Source organism: Lolium rigidum, chromosome 4 (assembly GCF_022539505.1).
Source record: "Lolium rigidum isolate FL_2022 chromosome 4, APGP_CSIRO_Lrig_0.1, whole genome shotgun sequence".
In the NCBI taxonomy this organism is placed as follows: domain Eukaryota; kingdom Viridiplantae; phylum Streptophyta; class Magnoliopsida; order Poales; family Poaceae; genus Lolium; species Lolium rigidum.
In genome coordinates, this window is record NC_061511.1 from 121801557 (window position 1) to 121824384 (window position 22828).

The 22828-nt window shown below is 45.4% G+C and overlaps 1 pseudogene; it reads left to right on the plus strand.

Annotated features, from left to right (window-relative positions):
• Window positions 1-18723: 18723 nt before the first annotated feature.
• On the plus strand, window positions 18724-22648 carry LOC124705483 (annotated as a pseudogene).
• Window positions 22649-22828: the final 180 nt, after the last annotated feature.

Consider the following 22828-nt stretch of genomic DNA (forward strand, 5'->3'; position numbering starts at 1 on the left):
CACCGCGTCGTGTTCGCCAACTGCGGCGACTCGCGCGCCGTGATCTGCCGCGACGGCGGCAAGCCCGTCCCGCTCTCCTCCGACCACAAGCCCGACCGGCCCGACGAGCTCGCCCGCATCGAGGCGGCCGGCGGGCGGGTTATCTTCTGGGAGGGCGCCAGGGTGCTACGCGTGCTCGCCATGTCGCGCGCCATCGGGACGGATACCTCAAGCCCTTCGTGACCGCGATCCCCGAGGTGACGGTCACCGAGAGGACGGACAGGGACGAGTGCCTCATCGCATCGTGGATTAGAGGGAGAAGCAGTCCATGCTGCTGAAGCGGAGAACCAGCCTAGCTGTCCTACAAAACCTGCTGGCTCTGCAGGCAATCACGTGTTGCGGATGCAGGCACCTGCAAAGCCCGCGTTTTTAATTTGCGGCTGGTGCAGGTAGTGCGGGAAAATCCGTGGACATGTCCACTTGCACCCTGAGCCTCCTCCTCCTCCCCAAGTCCGGCCGCGTGCCTCCTCCTCCTCCCCAAATCCGCCCGCCTACATCTTTGTACATCAGCTATGGTGCAGAAGAGTGGTGTATCGATGGAGGTTGACGAGGTGGTACCCGATGCCGGTGATGAAGGAAGTGGCAGAAATCAAGGAAGTGGCGGCGGCGTTGGTGAATCCTGGGGGCTGGGGAGGCAGCAGCTATTTGCGCCTGATCTCGGCTGGATATGACAAGCAAATGGTCATGATGAACACTGTCCTGATGAAAGAAGCCTGTCCAAGTGGTAAAGAAGAGGTAGCAGATTACTTTTGGAGAATGTTAGATGTAGTTGCAGATGATCTGCAATTAGTATGTAATGATCAGATTTTGGAGATGGTTGGAGTTCAATAGCACATGAGTAGCAATAGTTCAGTTGGTAGCTCTGTATTAGGAAAGTAGTATCCAATGATCAGCTGTTGGAGATGGTTGGAGTTGATTAGCACCTCAGTAGCAGTAGTGTAGTTAGTACCAATGATCATCTATGTTTTGTAAATGACACAAGGTTGTACTCTGTAACCAGTCTAGCAATGTGATGTTGTCATCTTTTGGTGTGAATATATGTTACAGGTTTGTCCAAATCGATGTGTGAAATATAAATTGAATGTGTACATGATTTGGTATTGTCATTGTTGCTTTGCTGCAGATTGGATAAATGGAGAAAGGGAACGGAAGTGATATCTCGAAAAGCTATGTCTCTTGCTACTCATCTCTGAAAAAGGTATGTCTCTTACTCACTGTAGTATTGATATTTTCAGATACACTTTATTTTGGTACTAACTAGTAAGATTGCACGTGCACGCACGATTTCAACTGTTGATATAGAACATAAGTTTTCCCTGTCAGTGACCATGCGCGCCAGGCGACCAGTAGAGTTGTATCCACCATGTTCTCTGGAATATCTGCTACCAAGGATAGGAACCAATGGTATGAGGACCTATGCATTGCCGTATCAGAAGGTAAGGTCCAGATCCTCCTCATTTCCGACCAGAAACGACGTGCATGGAGGCAGCCATAGAGAGCATGGGATCAGATAAGGTCAGGGAACGGGTGCGGATGAGACCGGCGACATCCGTGAGAGAAGAGGATGGACACCGATCCTCAACTTACCGCCGTCGTCGGGAGAGAAGACGAGACCGGGCGACGGCGCGCTGATCTCCACAGACCACGTGCGACGTCGGTCTTCATTGCCAGGTGACGACCAGGTGAGGGCGTGCGGCTCGCCCAGGTGTGGCTCGACAACACCAGGTGCGGCTGGACCATGCCAACGTGGAGGAAAACCAGTGTACAGCGTGTCCAAAACCAGGCCCAAAACAGCTAATCGGTAGTCTGGGGGTTAACTGTCTGGTTTGGTTTACTTAGGGGGGTAATTTGCTCCACCTAATACATATGGGTGGTTAGCGCCCCAAACCTCATAGTTAGGGGGTGATTTAGACTTCTTTCTTTGACTGATGGAAACCTCAATCTTGGCATTGCTCAGTTACAACACTGGTCAATTTTGCCATTTCATCATATTTATCATTAGTCTATAATCCCATTTGGAAAGTGATCGAAAGCAGATGGAAATGGAGTTAATATGTCAAAGGTCAAGCATTCAACATTTAGAAATATCAACAAAGAGCTGGATAAAGTTCTTTGTACAAAGGTACGTCTCCACAAATTTCTACACTTGGTATACAAACTATTTTTGTTCGCATGCATGAATTGATTTTGTATGGATTTGACGAGTAAGAGACCTCCAATGAGAATGGTAGCTAGCACAATATCTATTGCTACCCTTGTAAGGTACTGACTAACGACATGACACAAATTGTGATAATAATTCAAAGGAGTCCTGCAGCAACTAAGGAGCCATGGGTTGCTTCTTCAATCGGCTCATCTCTCACTTCACTCTCATGTCGGTGGATAGATGCGGCCTCTTTCCCATTGTTGTTCCACGTTGGTGTGTAGAGGGAAGTACCGCTGAAGACACCGTGGTGTGGCCACGGCGTGGTGAACTATTACTTTGAATTTGTTAAAAGTGATGGCATGTAGGTCCAACCAATCAGTCAGATATAAAATAAAGAGAACTGTTTGGAGAACTTAGAATAGCAAAATTGGTTAAACTAACAATGGAGATGGCGCAATGGAGAAACTGATGAGCGTTGTAATGGAGCAGTGGCAAAATTAAGGTTTCAGTTGGCAAAACTGAGATTCGATTCGGTCATAGTGGCAAAACTGATTGTAAAATAACGGTGGAGAAGATAGAATGGCAAAACTGATTCATGTTGTAAGTGAGCGATGGCAAGATTAAGGTTTCCATCGGTCAAATGGCAAATTTGAGATTCACGTTGGTCATAGTGGCAGGAATGATTAAAACCCATTAACATATGCTTATGACATCTTTAGCAGATACCTTATCCGTGGTACCACATCGCGCCTATAGGGTTAACTGCATCAGCAAAATTCGTACGAAAAACACGCGCGACCAAACAGATAGACGTAGTCGATTTTGGCACCGAAAATTCAAACAAGATTAAGAAATTCATCCTACTTTGTACAAGATTTTGCAAAAGAAGGAACTAAAGTTTCCTAAACCTAGGTTAAGCTAGCCCGGGATTTAGGCTACTATCACCACGACTTGGGGGCGGCGAATAGCGGCGGCGATTCACTTCTCCTCCTCCTCATTGTCCTCGTCGGAGACGTCGGACTCGTTGTCGGAATAGTCGATGATGACAAACCCGCGCCTAGTCATCTCCGAGCAGATGGACGCTCGATTGTAATTGCGCACGTTCCACTCCTCCTCGTCGATGATGTCGCGGGCCCGCTTGGTCTTCTCCCACATGCCGGTGAAGACCGTGGTGAGGGAGTTCCGGCGGGACATGGCGACTGATACGTCTCCGACGTATCGATAATTTCTTATGTTCCATGCCATATTATTGATGATACCTACATGTTTTATGCACACTTTATGTCATATTCGTGCATTTTCTGGAACTAACCTATTAACAAGATGCCGAAGAGCCAGCTTGCTCGTTTTCTGCTGTTTTTGGTTTCAGAAATCCTAGTAACGAAATATTCTCGGAATTGGACGAAATCAACGCCCGGGGTCCTATTTTGCCACGAAGCTTCCGGAAGACCGAAGAGGAGTCGAAGTGGGGCCACGAGGGGCCGCCACCATAGGGCGGCGCGGCCCAGGCCTTGGCCGCGCCGACCTATGGTGTGGGGCCCTCGTGTGGCCCCCCACGTTGCCCTTCCGCCTACTTATAGCCTCCGTCGCGAAACCCCTGAGAGGAAGAACCACGATACGGAAAACCTTCCAGAGACGCCGCCGCCGCCAATCCCATCTCGGGGATTCTGGAGATCTCCTCCGGCACCCTGCCGGAGAGGGGATTCATCTCCCGGAGGACTCTTCACCGCCATGGTCGCCTCCGGAGTGATGAGTGAGTAGTTCACCCCCGGACTATGGGTCCATAGCAGTAGCTAGATGGTTGTCTTCTCCTCATTGTGCTTCATTGTTGGATCTTGTGAGCTGCCTAACATGATCAAGATCATCTATCCGTAATGCTATATGTTGTGTTTGTCGGGATCCGATGGATAGAGAATACCATGTTATGTTAATTATCAAGTTATTACTTATGTGTTGTTTATGATCTTGCATGCTCTCCGTTATTAGTAGAGGCTCGGCCAAGTTTTTGCTCTTAACTCCAAGAGGGAGTATTTATGCTCGATAGTGGGTTCATGCCCGCATTGATACCAGGGACGAGTGACAGAAAGTTCTAAGGTTGTGTTGTGCTTGTTGCCACTAGGGATAAAACATTAATGCTATGTCTAAGGATGTAGTTGTTGATTACATTACGCACCATACTTAATGCAATTGTCTCGTTGCTTTGCAACTTAATACTGGAAGGGGTTCGGATGATAACCTGAAGGTGGACTTTTTAGGCATAGATGCAGTTGGATGGCGGTCTATGTACTTTGTCGTAATGCCCAATTAAATCTCACTCTACTTATCATGACATGTATGTGCATTGTTATGCCCTCTCTATTTGTCAATTGCCCGACTATAATTTGTTCACCCAACATGCTTTTATCTTATGGGAGAGACACCTCTAGTGAACTGTGGACCCCGGTCCATTCTTTTATACCTGAAATACAAATCTGCTGCAACACTTGTTTTATCGTTTTCTCTGCAAACAATCATCTTCCACACAATACGGTTAATCCTTTGTTACAGCAAGCCGGTGAGATTGACAACCTCACTCGTTTCGTTGGGGCAAAGTACTTTGGTTGTGTTGTGCAGGTTCCACGTTGGCGCCGGAATCCCTGGTGTTGCGCCGCACTACATCCCGCCGCCATCAACCTTCAACGTGCTTCTTGGCTCCTCCTGGTTCGATAAACCTTGGTTTCTTTCTGAGGGACAACTTGCTGCTGTGCGCATCATACCTTCCTATTGGGGTTCCCAACGAACGTGTGAGTTACACGCCATCAAGCATATTTTCTGGCGCCGTTGCCGGGGAGATCAAGACACGCTGAAAGGGGAGTCTCCACTTCTCAACCTCTTTACTTTGTTTTTGTCTTGCTTTATTTTATTTACTACTTTGTTTGCTGCATTATATCAAAACACAAAAAAATTAGTTGCTAGCTTTACTTTATTTACTGTCTTGTTTGCTATATTAAAAACACAAAAAAATTAGTTACTTGCATTTACTTTATCTAGTTTGCTTTATTTACTACTGCTAAAATGGCTACCCCTGAAAATACTAAGTTGTGTGACTTCACAACCACAAATAATAATGATTTCTTATGCACACCTATTGCTCCACCTGCTACTACAGCAGAATTCTTTGAAATTAAACCTGCTTTACTAAATCTTGTTATGCAAGAACAATTTTCTGGTGTTAGTTCTGATGATGCTGCTGCCCATCTCAATAATTTTGTTGAATTGTGTGAAATGCAAAAGTATAAAGATGTAGATGGTGATATTATAAAATTAAAATTGTTTCCTTTCTCATTAAGAGGAAGAGCTAAAGATTGGTTGCTATCTCTGCCTAAGAATAGTATTGATTCCTGGACTAAATGCAAGGATGCTTTTATTGGTAGATATTATCCCCCTGCTAAAATTATATCTTTGAGGAGTAGCATAATGAATTTTAAACAATTGGATAATGAACATGTTGCTCAAGCTTGGGAAAGAATGAAATCTTTGGTTAAAAATTGCCCAACCCATGGACTCGACTACTTGGATGATCATCCAAACCTTCTATGCAGGACTAAATTTTTCTTCGCGGAATTTATTGGATTCAGCTGCTGGAGGTACCTTTATGTCCATCACTCTTGGTGAAGCAACAAAGCTCCTTGATAATATGATGGTTAATTACTCTGAATGGCACACGGAAAGAGCTCCACAAGGTAAGAAGGTAAATTCTGTTGAAGAATCCTCTTCCTTGAATGATAAGATTGATGCTATTATGTCCATGCTTGTGAATGATAGGACTAATGTTGATCCTAATAATGTTCTGTTAGCTTCATTGGTTGCCCAAGAAGAACATGTTGATGTAAACTTCATTAAAAATAATAATTTCAACAACAATGCTTATCGGAACAATTCTAGTAATAACTATAGGCCATATCCTTATAATAATGGTAACGGTTATGCTAATTCTTATGGGAATTTTTACAACAATAATAGGAATACACCCCCTGGACTTGAATCTATGCTTAAAGAATTTATTAGTACACAAACTGCCTTTAACAAATCTGTTGAGGAAAAGCTCAATAAAATTGATATTCTTGCTTCTAAGGTTGATAGTCTTGCCTCTGATGTTGATCTTTTGAAATCGAAAGTTATGCCTAGTAGGGATATTGAAAATAAAATTGTTACTACAGCAAATGCCATCCAAGTTAGAATTAATGAGAATATAAGATTAATGGCTGAACTGCGTGCTAGGTGGGATAGAGAAGAAAATGAAAAACTAGCTAAAGAGAAAAATGTAGCTAAAGTTTGGACTATTACCACCACTAGCAATGCTAATGATTCACATGTTGCTGCACCTCCTACTATTAATGGTAAAATAATTGGTGTTGACAATGTTTCTACTCCTAGTGCAAAGCGCGCAAAATTACCTCGAAATCGCTAAAACCGTCGAAACCGCCCTGTGATAAAACTCGCTGAAATTTTTTCCAACCTTGGGGATGATAATCCCATTGCTTTAGATTGTAATGATTTAGATTTTGATGATTGCCACATCTCTGAAGTTATAAAGTTCTTGCAAAAACTTGCTAAGAGTCCCAATGCTAGCATTGTAAACTTGGCTTTCACAAAACATATTACAAATGCTCTCATAAAAGCTAGAGAAGAGAAACTAAAACTTGAAACTTCTATTCCTAGAAAGCTAGAGGATGGTTGGGAGCCCATCATTAAAATGAGGGTCAAAGATTTTGATTGTAATGCTTTATGTGATCTTGGTGCAAGTATTTCGTTATGCCTAAGAAAGTCTATGATATGCTTGACTTGCCACCAATGAAAAACTGTTATCTGGATGTTAATCTCACTCGATAATGCTAAAAAGAAACCTTTGGGGAGAGTTGATAATGTTCATATTATGGTTAACAATAACCTTGTCCCCGTTGATTTTGTTGTCTTGGATATTGAATGCAATGCATCTTGCCCCATTATATTGGGAAGACCTTTTCTTCGAACCGTTGGTGCTACTATTGATATGAAGGAAGGTAATATTAAATATCAATTTCCTCTCAAGAAAGATATGGAACACTTCCCTAGAAAGAGAATGAAGTTGCCTTATGATTCTATTATTAGAACAAATTATGATGTTGATGCTTCATCTCTTGATGTTACTTGAGATACACTTTCTGCGCCTAGCTGAAAGGCTTTAAAGAAAAGCGCTTATGGGAGACAACCCATGTTTTTACTACAGTATTTTTGTTTTATATTTGAGTCTTGGAAGTTATTTACTACTGTAGCAACCTCTCACTATCTTAGTTTTATGTTTTGTTGTGCCAAGTAAACTCTTTGATAGTAAAGTAAATACTAGATTTGGATTACTGCGCAGAAACAGATTTCTTTGCTGTCACGAATCTGGGTCTAATTCTCTGTAGGTAACTCATAAAATTAAGCCAATTTACGTGAGTGATCCTCAGATATGTACGCAACTTTCACTCAATTTGGGAATTTTCATTTGAGCAAGTCTGGTGCCCTAATAAAATCCATCTTTACGGACTGTTCTGTTTTGACAGATTCTGCCTTTTATTTCGCATTGCCTCTTTTGCTATGTTGGATGAATTTCTTTGATCCATTAATATCCAGTAGCTTTATGCAATGTCCAGAAGTGTTAAGAATGATTGTGTCACCTCTGAACATGTTAATTTTTATTGTGCACTAACCCTCTAATGAGTTGTTTCGAGTTTGGTGTGGAGGAAGTTTTCAAGGATCAAGAAAGGAGTATGATACAATATGATCAAGGAGAGTGAAAGCTCTAAGCTTGGGGATGCCCCGGTGGTTCACCCCTGCATATTCTAAGAAGACTCAAGCGTCTAAGCTTGGGGATGCCCAAGGCATCCCCTTCTTCATCGACAACATTATCGGGTTCCTCCCCGAAACTATATTTTTATTCCGTCACATCTTATGCACTTTGCTTGGAGCGTCGGTTTGTTTTTGTTTTTGTTTTGTTTGAATAAAATGGATCCTAGCATTCACTTTATGGGAGAGAGACACGCTCCGCTGTAGCATATGGACAAGTATGTCCTTAGGCTCTACTCATAGTATTCATGGCGAAGTTTCTTCTTCGTTAAATTGTTATATGGTTGGAATTGGAAAATGCTACATGTAGTAACTCTAAAATGTCTTGGATAATTTGATACTTGGCAATTGTTGTGCTCATGTTTAAGCTCTTGCATCATATACTTTGCACCCATTAATGAAGAAACACTTAGAGCTTGCTAATTTGGTTTGCATATTTGGTTTCTCTAGAGTCTAGATAACATCTAGTATTGAGTTTTGAACAACAAGGAAGACGGTGTAGAGTCTTATAATGTTTACAATATGTATTTTATGTGAGTTTTGCTGCACCGTTCATCCTTGTGTTTGTTTCAAATAACCTTGCTAGCCTAAACCTTGTATCGAGAGGGAATACTTCTCATGCATCCAAAATACTTGAGCCAACCACTATGCCATTTATGTCCACCATACCTACCTACTACATGGTATTTATCCGCCATTCCAAAGTAAATTGCTTGAGTGCTACCTTTAAAATTCCATCATTCACCTTTGCAATATATAGCTCATGGGACAAATAGCTTAAAAACTATTGTGGTATTGAATATGTACTTATGCACTTTATCTCTTATTAAGTTGCTTGTTGTGCGATAACCATGCTTACGGGGACGCCATCAACTATTCTTTGTTGAATATCATGTGAGTTGCTATGCATGTCCGTCTTGTCCGAAGTAAGAGAGATCTACCACCTTTATGGTTGGAGCATGCATATTGTTAGAGAAGAACATTGGGCCGCTAACTAAAGCCATGATTCATGGTGGAAGTTTCAGTTTTGGACATATATCCTCAATCTCATATGAGAATAATAATTGTTGCCACATGCTTATGCATTAAAGAGGAGTCCATTATCTGTTGTCCATGTTGTCCCGGTATGGATGTCTAAGTTGAGAATAATCAAAAGCGAGAAATCCAAAATGCGAGCTTTCTCCTTAGACCTTTGTACAGGCGGCATGGAGGTACCCCATTGTGACACTTGGTTAAAACATGTGTATTGCAATGATCCGGTAGTCCAAGCTAATTAGGACAAGGTGCGGGCACTATTAGTATACTATGCATGAGACTTGCAACTTGTAAGATATAATTTACATAACTCATATGCTTTATTACTACCGTTGACAAAATTGTTTCATGTTTTCAAAATAAAAGCTCTAGCACAAATATAGCAATCGATGCTTTCCTCTTTGAAGGACCATTCTTTTTTACTTTTATGTTGAGTCGGTTCACCTATCTCTCTCCACCTCAAGAAGCAAACACTTGTGTGAACTGTGCATTGATTCCTACATACTTGCATATTGCACTTGTTATATTACTCTATGTTGACAATTATCCATGAGATATACATGTTACAAGTTGAAAGCAACCGCTGAAACTTAATCTTCCTTTGTGTTGCTTCAATACCTTTACTTTGATTTATTGCTTTATGAGTTAACTCTTATGCAAGACTTATTGATGCTTGTCTTGAAGTACTATTCATGAAAAGTCTTTGCTTTATGATTCACTTGTTTACTCATGTCATTACCATTGTTTTGATCGCTGCATTCATTACATATGTTTACAAATAGTATGATCAAGGTTATGATGGCATGTCACTTCAGAAATTATCTTTGTTATCGTTTTACTCGCTCGGGACGAGCAGAACTAAGCTTGGGGATGCTGATACGTCTCCGACGTATCGATAATTTCTTATGTTCCATGCCATATTATTGATGATACCTACATGTTTTATGCACACTTTATGTCATATTCGTGCATTTTACGGAACTAACCTATTAACAAGATGCCGAAGAGCCGATTCTTCGTTTTCTCGCTGTTTTTGGTTTCAGAAATCCTAGTAACGAAATATTCTCGGAATTGGACGAAATCAACGCCCGGGGTCCTATTTTGCCACGAAGCTTCCGGAAGACCGAAGAGGAGTCGAAGTGGGGCCACGAGGGCCGCCACCATAGGGCGGCGCGGCCCAGGCCTTGGCCGCGCCGACCTATGGTGTGGGGCCCTCGTGTGGCCCCCCACGTTGCCCTTCCGCCTACTTATAGCCTCCGTCGCGAAACCCCTGAGAGGAAGAACCACGATACGGAAAACCTTCCAGAGACGCCGCCGCCGCCAATCCCATCTCGGGGGATTCTGGAGATCTCCTCCGGCACCCTCGCCGGAGAGGGGATTCATCTCCCGGAGGACTCTTCACCGCCATGGTCGCCTCCGGAGTGATGAGTGAGTAGTTCACCCCTGGACTATGGGTCCATAGCGGTAGCTAGATGGTTGTCTTCTCCTCATTGTGCTTCATTGTTGGATCTTGTGAGCTGCCTAACATGATCAAGATCATCTATCTGTAATGCTATATGTTGTGTTTGTCGGGATCCGATGGATAGAGAATACCATGTTATGTTAATTATCAAGTTATTACTTATGTGTTGTTTATGATCTTGCATGCTCTCCGTTATTAGTAGAGACTCTGGCCAAGTTTTTGCTCTTAACTCCAAGAGGGAGTATTTATGCTCGATAGTGGGTTCATGCTCGCATTGATACCGGGACGATGTGACGAAAGTTCTAAGGTTGTGTTGTCGTTGTTGCCACTAGGGATAAAACATTGATGCTATGTCTAAGGATGTAGTTGTTGATTACATTACGCACCATACTTAATGCAATTGTCCGTTGCTTTGCAACTTAATACTCGGAAGGGGTTCGGATGATAACTCGAAGGTGGACTTTTTAGGCATAGATGCGGTTGGATGGCGGTCTATGTACTTTGTCGTAATGCCCAATTAAATCTTATTGTACTTATCATGACATGTATGTGCATTGTTATGCCCTCTCTATTTGTCAATTGCCCGACTGTAATTTGTTCACCCAACATGCTTTTATCTTATAGGAGAGACACCTCTAGTGAACTGTGGACCCCGGTCCATTCTTTTATACTGAAATACAAATCTGCTTTGCAATACTTGTTTTACTTGTTTTCTGCGCAAACAATCATCTTCCACACAATACGGTTAATCCTTTGTTACGGCAAGTCTGGTGAGATTGACAACCTCACTGTTTCGTTGGGGCAAAGTATTTTGGTTGTGTTGTGCAGGTTCCACGTTGGCGCCGGAATCCCTGGTGTTGCGCCGCACTACATCCCGCCGCCATCAACCTTCAACGTGCTTCTTGGCTCCTCCTGGTTCGATAAACCTTGGTTTCTTTCTGAGGGAAAACTTGCTGCTGTGCGCAGCATACCTTCCTCTTGGGGTTCCCAACGAACGTGTGAGTTACACGCCATCAGCGACATGGCGTGCCTCTCGCGCAGCGTCATCTTCACCATCGTCGCTGCCCAAGTCCAACTCCAACAGCGGGATCAGAGGAAGCAGTCGTGTCGCTGGGAGCGGAGGAACAACCCATGTTGCCACCGCGGACAACCCCGCCTCGCCTCCATACGCGCCGCGCGGGAGGAGGATGAACAACGGGTGGGGAGGGCGGGAGAGCGTGCAGTGACGATTATGCTTTGTCGGAGATGCGCGTTGTGCGCTCGCGCGGTCGTCTCCGATGCTCGGCGGCTCGATGATGACCGACCATGAATATTGCCACTGCCACGCTTGCAATTGGGCATCGCCATCGAGGGAGGTGGTGGAGCGGGTGGGCACGCGGCGGCCGGTGGCGGCGGTTTGGCTTGGTGGCCGGAGACGGTGAGGATCGTTGAAGTGGTGGCGGCGGCAGCGGACGGACGAGGATGAGGAAATGGATGGGGTTTTCCGCATCGTGCCCCCACTCCCACTCTTATACCGCTTTGACGGGCCGTGATGGGTAGTCCTGCATGCCTGCACCCTGTTTTGTGATGCGAGGCAAAATACGATGTCTGTCCGCGCCGTTTTTAGGCCGAAACCGGAAAAAGGCGACGGCGGGGGCAGGCGAGATGCGATAGGTGCTAGAGATGCTCTTAGAGCTTATTGACTCGGGGGAGAAAAACGTGGATTTCCTCTTGAAATCAAAATTTCTCGGTGGCGTGAAATTCTTCAAAATTCGTGGTGATTTGTTTCAATATTCAAATCGGAGAAGCCCCACTCACCGAATGCTAAGCTGGTTTGAAGAGCGCAGCGGGGCTCATGCTATACCGTACCGGACAACGCACGCTAAGATGGTCGTAGTTGACGTGCCTGTGGGTTGACCGACTTTGTCTGTGCATGCATGCATGCATGTGTAGTGTGTGGTCGAGCACGTCTCGCTAGGAAATAAAGAGTGTGAGCAGGATTTCAGGGCTTTGACCACAAGCGCATTGGCCGTGTGTGTGCAATGAAGCATGATTGCGACTGCTTGATGTGATTTGATTCACGAATAATCCACCCTTAGTCGATTTGGTAATAATTTTCCCACTTTTCTGGTCGGTGGGGCAAGTGGACATGACAACGAGAGGTCAAGAAACAGGACTTGGCGCGCAAGAACGCACTCTCAAATAAAATCAAAAGATGTATTTCGGACTATTAATTAGGGTTCCTCTGATTCAGATAAATCTTATAGGAATTTGATTCTTACAAAAGTAATCCCATGTGCATCATTTGATTCGTACGATTACATCCTCATGATTTTTTTCCCTTAGGATTGCATCACAGTATGTTCTGGTGTAAATTTTTCATCAATTCAAACCTCATGTTAAGATTTCTTTGTTTTCCCCGTGATTCAGACACTCGTTGCGGAAAATTTATATATGTTTCAAATCCGATAGAATTCAACTCGACATGACTCTCTAATCTTGAGTTTTTCTTATTCAGGTGTTTTGAGATTTCGGAGGATCAAAGAGGTCATTAATGTTCTCTTAAGAGTCAAGATGGCATATCTAGTTTCACCTCTAGTATGTAGAGGCTTGAAGTGCCATATTTCATTGGATCTAGCCACAACTTTGAAAGGTGAGAAGTGCACTATTGCAAGCCAAACACCCTTTGCTACGAAAGATTGTCTAACTTCTGCTTTGACATCGCTCCACCAATGCAAGGAAGAATATATATAGCATAGTCATGAATACACTAAACATGACAATAAAAATCTTGATAGACTCAATACCGCTAACATAGTTGTCACCGCAAGAAAGGCTAAAACATCATACGACGTACTAACCGGTAGATCAAGAGTTATCAATCCTTTGGAACAAAAGAAGCAGATGCTGATTGTACTCATTTTTGGTACAATAAATCTTTGGTAATACAAAATGGCATCCTCACTTTTGAGCCGCGAGTGACTAAGCGGGCTCGCTTTTGTAATCATCAATAGCATTAGTAAAGGTCGTTGTAACATAGGAGTATTTCCTTTTATTAGAGCAAGTACAATAAGTAGTCAGCTGGCTACAAGGATTAAAATAATATATTTGTGTCTAGTTAGAGTAGAGAGAAAGGAAAGAAAATGTAAGTGGGCTCTTATGCAAGAGCTAGCTCTAGCACGTGCACCTAGGCAAGTTGTGTGAATGAAATGTGGGTCATTTATTGAGAAAGTAGTACATTCTTCGGCTGGCTATAGTGCAAAGTATCATATAGTGGTATCATCCATATGATACCAGTCTATGATACTACCCCTATAGTGGTTAGTATCATCTAGTAGTATCATAATCTCATGATATTTAATTATTTGTAGAATCTCAATGCAATTGTGTGTACATGATGTATTTGGCATTAAATTGTCTAGTTTAATGTGCTATAATACGATATCATAGTAGTATTATGATACAACTAGCATATCTTTTCTCATTAATTATAGTGCCACATCAGATTTTTGCTAAGGTGGCATGCATGATACTCCTTTTGATACTAGCACTGTGACTAGTTTTATAGCCAACTATTATACTTGTTGGCTCCATATTAATTATAGATGACATAATATTTTGCTTATTGGAGTTGCTCTTAAGCTCCTAATGAGCTGCACCATGATAAAGGCAGGCGTTGTTAGGTTGTAAAAACCAACCGTCCCAGCTCGAAATCCCTCCATTTTCTCTCGGAGTAGTAATTAATTGAGGAAGATTAGAGAGTTTACGTGCAACATAATGCATATATGATTGATTTAAAACCGAAAGAAAGGCTACTGATTTTTAGAAATTAATTCACATATTAACAATCAAATTCTGCCTAGCACTTGTAGTACTCCCTCCGTCCCAGTTCGCAAGGCAAATTCCCAAAAAATATTTGTCCCAAAATCCCTCACCTCCTAGGCACATTTTGCATTTAATGTGGGAGTAAACTAATTCATTTTTGCATGCAAACACTCCTCTTTTCACCTCCCACCACGCACTAGTACTCCATGCATGTGAAACCACCGCCCACTAGTACTCCATGCATTGGTGATTAACGTTTTAACGCACTAGTTTCCCAATTAATTACAGCGCCGATTAACGTTTTAACATGCAAATTTAGAGCCAATAAGAATTCACCTTGGGCCAAGATATTTGAAAACTTTGCCTTGCGAACTGGGACGGAGGGAGTACTACCTCTGTTCTATTTATTTAATCGACGCGGTTACACGTACTAGTACTACGTACTCACGATCCTTCACAACTTCACGTCAATTTAATCAGACGGGAGTACTATAAGGGAGTACCATCATTTCGATATATTCCATTGGACGCTCTTTTATGTACGGTACACCGTCTGGCAGCAGCTCACGTTCCGCATGGCGTAGAATTCACAATTCCCGGCTAATCCACACACATGGCTGTCCACCGGTTTGGGTTGGACCAGACTCATCACAGTCATGGAGGGATTAGAATAGTCAACCATACTAGTAAGGTCAAAGCACGGCAAGCTGCTGGTATCATGGACAAGGAAAGCACACCCTGTCGGCCGCGTGCAATAAAATCGGGCCGCAGACTTTCGTTAGAGCAAGTACAATAAGGTACAGTCAGCTGGCTATAAGAGATAAAATATTATAAATTTGCTTAGTTGGAAGAGAGAGATTAGGAGAGAGAAGAGGAGTGAGCTCTTATCTTGTAGCTAGACTCTAAGACGCGCTCCTAGGCACTATGTGACACTAAAAGGTGGACCATGTATTGTAAAAGTACTACACTTTTATAGCTCACTATTGTATATGTTGGCTCTAAGTTAGCTATAGATGACATGGCACTTGGCTTATAGCTAGCAGCTGGCTACACTATTGGAATTGCTCTTAGCCGACGACGACGACGCCTCCATTACAAGTCATAGTATTCCGCTTCCCAGCCCCCATCCGGCATCAACCACATTGGTACTTTTTTTTTATCCCTATTTTAATAAATCTAACATTTTAGCAATTTTTTTTTTTTGAACAGGAAGATATATTAACATTAACGAACAAAGTCCATCGTGGCTCCATAGATCGAGCAAGATACAAGTAAGAAAAGTGGCACAACTCTCTAAAAGATGACAATAACACATAATTTTGACACCGAAGACTACAAAAGAAACCAAACGGCGATCGCCCATCCGTCGACAAGCCGGATTCGAAAGTGCCGCAGCTGTAGCCTTCAAAAGCCTCTATGCTCCATACCAGTTGATGTCCTGCAGGTGGTTCTCCCAACAGTCTGTCTGGCGTCTGCATCTGAGGAAGGGGAGTATTAAGCTGTAGATATTGAATAACCATCACCGAGCTTAATCTCAAATGTCCCTGCTGCTGAATCTGAGGAACCTCGACGGTAGTGTTGTCGTCCACTGCCGGTGGATCAACCCGAACAACAGGGACGGTGCCCACATCATGCTTATCATCATAACAACATAGCCTTGTGCAGCTAAACTTTGAAATCAGATCTTGCTCAACTGTATATATTGCATTTCCAACGATTTGCCTCAGGATCATATATAGAGTATCCGCATGTGATTTTAATTCAGCATTCAGGACCTCCCCAATGTTGATAACAATTAGATCCCTAGTTCTGCCCTTAACTGACAATCCATGTGTGTGAATCCAATTGATATTATCTTGAAACCAGAGATTGACACAATTTTGCTGATTCCAATTAATGCAGTCCAATTTTTGGGCATCATGCTGAATTGACCCTAAAGCATCCTCCACCATCTCAAACTCATAAGAAAGAGCAAAGATTTCATACCTGGAGATGACATCACAACCGGGACTGGACTCCAAGGGTTGATGTGGATGATTAATTGTCGAATTCCAATTCAGTAACTGAATCTTCACTTCTTTCCTCTTAAGCCAATGCTTATCCTCCAAGTCCTTGGTGCAAAAAGGAGTCATTTCACAAGCAGCATCTCTACAGGTGCCACAACCTTTTTCCTTCCGCTGCCCAGCTGCCCAGACCGGCGCCTCCGCATCTCTGCATCGCCGTCCGCCCAGCTGCCCAAACCGGCGCAGCCACATCTCTGCGCCATCGCACAGCCAGCTGCCCAGACTGGCGCCGCCGCACCTCTGCTCCGTTGCCCACTTAGTTTGGCGCTAGCTATGATGGGGCCGAAATTGTTCACGTTGGTGCCAGTGCGATTGACGACTAACCTCTCAGGCTGGTCATAGTGGGGAGTAACTTAGACTAGTAATATATGTCATGTTACTAGTTTAGGTTACTACCTTCATAGTGGGTAGTAACTTATATGTGGTGTCATGCACTGTGTTATTTATTATGTTGTAGACTCATTTTGCCTTGGGGTGTGTGATGTTATGGTAACATAGCTAGTTACCATCTCACTCTCTTTCTTCATTTATTAGCATGCCATGTCACCAAAATTTCTTGAGATGTGTGATGTTACTAGCTATGCTACTGCCACTATGAGCAGTCTCAGGCTATTCTATGCTGAAAATCAGTGACTTCGATTTGCACAATTTTGACTTCAACCTGGTTGACTTATACTAGGGTTCAGATTTCCAAATAATTTTCCGGAAGGTGAGACGAGCATCAGTTTTACACAGGGGCGGAATCTTCAAAAACGAGGCGTTTCTCTATCCAGATCAATAACCGAAAAAGATTCCTCCTTCTTATCGTCCTTCTTTGTGCCTCTCTTCCCTCGCCCATGAGAGTCTCTTGTGAAAGGTCGAGCCGACCCCGAGCCTTCCCCAGCGGCGCGGCTGCCCGGAAATGGCGGAGAAGAGGTACCAGAATCCCCTATGTACATAGTAATAGTAGGGTTCCACATGTAGGTCTAGTTTTCGGCGTTCTCCTGGTCTGGAGAAGATCTCTGGATATCCTTGGCCGGATCTAGTGCGCCCGACGCTTCTCCTTCTTACCTTGAAGCTCCAACGGTCGGAGCCGGAGGTGGAGAAGGTGATCCTTGCCGCATCTCCCTAAATAAGCTTAGTGTTAGGAGATTCAGCGCGCGATGGTCAGCGTTCGAGTTTGCTTTCACCTGCTCGCCATGGAGGCGAGGAAGGAAGTGGTTCAGTAACTTTGGCTGCTCGTGGCTTGATCTGTTGAAGGGGAGCAACGGTGCTTCTCTTTGGAGGTTCACCACGAGTCGGCCGCTTCCTTTGTTGTCGTTCCTTATGGTCGAAGGCCGACCTCTCCAACCTCTCATGTTGGCTACGATGGCTTCTTCGGAGGTCGGCTTTCAACAATGCCTAGGCTCCCATGCGGCCATGCCACTTTGGAGGCTCTCTAGCTTCGGTGCGGCTTTGCTTCCGCCTCCTCGTCCCAAGGGGTCTTGTCCCCGGTGACATTGAGGTTGGTCGCGCCGAGCTGAATCGCGGTGGAGAAGGAGGAGGCCTTGTTTTCATCTCCAGTGTTATTGTACGAGTTACCTTGCGCAAAATGAATGGGTCTTGTTGCATTTTGATTTTTCTTTGAGGTCCTATTTGTAAAATGTACATAAGAAAGTTTCCCATGTTCAACATTTTTTTGTCAAAAAACTACACTACACCGCACCACCGTACACATGGAGGGGGCCCACAAGTAGTACTTGTCGACTGGAGTCAACCAAGCCGCCCATTAACCAGCCGCGCCGCCGGCATAGCTAAATCTGACCTCCCCTCGCGCTGCTCGCCACTCCCCTCCTCCCGATCCCGGCGTCCCCGCCTCTCCCTCCCTGACGGCGCGCTCCGTTCCGTCACCCAATGCCGACGCCAGAAGTTGCCCCCGCAGGCATCCTCCTCCTCTTCCTCCCGCTCCTCGTCCTCTTGGCTTCTGCCAGCGCCGCCAATGCCGCGATAGAGTCGGAGGCCTCGGCGCTCCTGGCCTGGAAGGCCAACCTCACCGACGCGGCCGCGCTGTCCAACTGGACCAAGGCCTCGTCGCCCTGCTCCTGGTACGGCGTGACCTGTGACGCCGCCGCCACCCGCGTCGAGTCGCTCAGTCTCCGGGGCCTCGGCATCGGCGGCACGCTCGACGCGTTCGACGCCGCGGCGCTCCCGGCGCTCGCCAGGCTCGACCTCAACGGGAACAACTTCGTCGGCCCTATCCCGGCGAGCCTCTCGCGCCTGCGCTCCCTCGCCTCGCTCGACCTCGGCAGCAACGGGTTCGACGGCGCCATCCCGCCGCAGCTCGGCGACCTCTCCGGCCTCGTCGAGCTCCGCCTCTACAACAACAACCTTGCCGACGCCATCCCGCCCCAGCTCACCAGGCTCCCCAGGATCAAGCATTTCGACCTGGGCTCCAACTTCCTCAACATGACGGACTACAGCAGGTTCTCGCCCATGCCCACTGTCACCTTCATGTCGCTCTACCTCAACTACCTCGGCGGCAGCTTCCCGGAGTTCGTCCTCCAGAGCGGCAACGTCACCTACCTCGACCTGTCGCAGAACCTCTTCTCCGGGCAGATACCGGCTTCGCTGCCGGAGCAGCTCCCCAACCTCATGCACCTCAACCTGTCCATCAACACCTTCTCCGGCCGGATACCGGCGTCGCTGTCGAAGCTTGGGAAGCTCCAGGACCTGCGGATTGCCTCCAACAATCTGACAGGGGGCATCCCCGATTTCCTTGGGTCGATGTCCCAGCTCAGAGTTCTTGAACTCGGCAGCAACCAGCTCGGCGGTCGGATCCCGTCGGTTCTTGGCCAGCTGCGGATGCTACAACGCCTTGACATTAAGAGCGCCGGGTTGGATTCCACAATTCCACCGGAGCTGGGCAACCTTGCCAACCTCACTTTCATGGACGCGTCCGGGAACCAACTCACCGGTGTCCTGCCGGCGGCGTTTGCCGGGATGCGCAAGATGCAGGAGTTTGGCATATCGTCGAACAAACTCAGCGGTCATATTCCGCCGCCTTTGTTCACGAATTGGCCAGAGCTCATATCGTTCCAGGTGCAGAACAACTCGTTCAACGGGATGATTCCACCGGAGCTCGGCAATCCGACCAAGCTGAAAATCTTGTATCTCTTCAGCAACAACCTTACCGGCTCTATCCCCGCTGAGCTCGGCTTGCTGGTGAACCTGATTGAATTGGATTTGTCGGTGAACCAGCTCACGGGACCGATCCCCAGCTCGTTCGGCAACCTCACGCAGCTCACGAGGCTGGCGCTCTTCTTCAACCAGCTCACCGGCTCGATCCCGCCAGAGATCGGCAACATGACGGCGTTGCAAGTCTTGGACGTCAACACCAACCAGCTGGAAGGCGAGCTGCCCACCTCCATCACAGCGCTCAGAAATCTCAATTACCTCGCTCTGTTTGACAACCACTTCAGCGGCACCCTGCCACCGGACCTCGGGAAGGGACTGAGCTTTACCGATGCGAGCTTCGCAAACAACAGTTTCTCTGGCGAACTGCCACAGAGCTTGTGTGATGGCCTCGCCCTGCAGAACTTCACGGCGAACCTCAACAAGTTCAGCGGCACGCTGCCGCCGTGCCTCAAGAACTGCACGGACCTGTACCGGGTGCGGCTGGAAGGGAACCACTTCACGGGTGACATCTCGGAGGCGTTCGGTGTCCACCACAACTTGAACTACCTGGATATCTCCGGGAACAAGCTGACCGGCCGGCTATCGTCGGACTGGGGGAATGCACCAATTTGACGAGCCTGGAGATGGATGGTAATCGCTTATCCGGCAGCATTCCAGCGGCATTTGGGAACATGACGAGCTTACAGAACCTCAACTTGGCTGCGAATAATTTCACAGGAGGTGTTCCATCTGAGCTGGGCCATCTCGGCCTCTTGTTCAGTCTCAATCTTAGCCATAACGCCATCTCGGGGTCAATTCCGGCAAGTTTGGGCAACAATTCCAAGCTACGGTCAGTCGATTTGTCCGGGAACTTGCTCATGGGGACGATACCTGTGGGCATTGGCAAGCTTGGTGATCTATTGTTTCTTGATATGAGCAAGAATATGTTGTCTGGGAAGATACCAGATGAGCTGGGCAATCTGGCTCAGTTGCAGATCCTTCTTGATCTGAGCAGTAACTCATTGTCGGGTGTCATCCCCTCGAATCTTGTGAAGCTGAGAACTTTGCAGAAACTGAACCTGTCGCACAACGATCTCAGTGGTTCAATACCACAAGGGTTTTCTGACATGAGAAGCCTTGAAACAGTTGATTTCTCTTACAATCGACTCACCGGTGAGATACCTTCTATCCAGAACACATCAGCTGATGCCTACATTGGGAATTCGGGGCTCTGTGGTAATGTGCAAGGCATAGCTTCTTGTGACCACAGTTCAAGCAGTGCATCTTCAGGGCATCACAAGAAAATAGTCATTGCATCAGTTGTATCAGTTGTGGGGGTTGTGTTACTTGCAGCCATTGCTGCTTGCCTCATACTGATATACAGAAGGAGGCCTCGTGAGCCGAAAGTGCTGGAGGCTAACAGCAATGATGCTTTTGAGTCCATGATTTGGGAAAAGGAGGGAAAGTTCACATTCTTTGACATCGTGAATGCCACAGACAACTTCAACGAAATCTTCTGCATTGGTAAAGGAGGGTTTGGGACCGTGTACAGAGCTGAGCTTGCAAGTGGGCAGGTTGTGGCTGTCAAGCGGTTCCATGTCGCCGAGACAGGCGACATATCGGACGTGAACAAAAAGAGTTTTGAGAATGAGATTAAGGCGCTGACAGAGGTTCGCCACCGGAATATCGTCAAACTCCATGGCTTCTGCACTAGTGGTGACTACATGTATCTGGTGTACGAGTACCTGGAAAGGGGCAGCTTGGCGAAGACATTGTACGGGGAGGACGGCAAAAAGAAGCTGGACTGGGACGTGAGGATGAAGGTAATCCAAGGGGTTGCTCATGCCCTGGCCTACTTGCATCATGACTGCAACCCACCCATCGTTCACCGAGATATCACTTTGAATAATATCCTGCTTGAATCGGACTTCGAGCCACGGTTGTGTGATTTTGGCACCGCAAAGTTACTTGGGTCTGCTTCTACAAACTGGACTTCCGTGGCAGGATCGTATGGCTACATGGCTCCAGGTACATTTCTTATGTATGCAATACTATATGTTTTTGCAATGGGACATATAAATGGACTATCCACTAATTTTTTCAATAAAGGACTATGTACTAATTACGTGATAGCAGTAAGCTTTCTCAAAAGAACTGGTGCTGCAGGATATAACGAGACAATATTGTAGATGCTTCTAGGCACTTCTGTTCTAAATACTTGAGAAATTTCGATCAAAGAATTAACTAGTAGTGTCAGCAACCTTGCTAATGTTTGTGTAATTTGGATGGAATGTCATTGCATATTTTCAAATTCCGCTAAATTCGGATACTACTTGGCAGTGTCATATTGGAGCAGCACACTAACATATGTCAGTTCTCGTTTTCTTCTTGCAGAGTTTGCATACACAATGAGGGTAACTGAGAAGTGCGATGTTTATAGCTTTGGTGTTGTTGCACTGGAGGTCATGATGGGGAAGCACCCTGGTGACTTGCTAACCTCTCTGCCGGCCATCTCCTCATCTCAAGAAGATGATTTACTCCTCAAGGACATACTGGACCAGCGTTTGGATCCTCCAACAGAACAGCTTGCTGAAGAAGTTGTGTTCATCGTGAGGATAGCACTTGCTTGCACCAGGGTAAATCCTGAATCCAGGCCTTCAATGCGATCTGTGGCGCAAGAGATATCAGCACATACCCAGGCCTACCTCTCCGAAGCATTTAGACTTATCACAATAAGCAAGCTAACAGACTACCTGAAGTGAGGTGACCTCTGTGCAGAGTTTTTGAACCTACACAGACACACCTGAAAATAGCACAGTTATTAATTCTGTAAATGCTGTTTTAGATCCTCAAGTATGTCAGTTTTACTGCCAAAGACTAATAGTAGGAGAACATATTGCGGTAACTGACTGATAAAATAGACAATAGCCAAATTATCCTAAAGATTGTCAATTGTGGAACAATGTCATTGCAGTAATGTTTGTAAACTTTTTAGTATTTTTCATTTGTACTATCTTATGCTCTTATTCTTTGTATTATCTGTCAAGGGCTAAACAGTACATGCAACATGTAACTTAAGATATATATACAATAAAAAGGCAACACGTTTGCGGTCTCTGGTAGTTGATCAGAAGATCTTGTCCCAGTGAATGATATATAGGCTCTGTGATAAATCATTTAGTTTCCTGAAAATATATTAGAATTGTTTAATGTGCTGTTGCATCAAGAATTCCACTGCAATTAACCAGAGTGTTGCTGGCAAAGATACCAGGTGAGTGCAACCACTTAGGCCCCGCT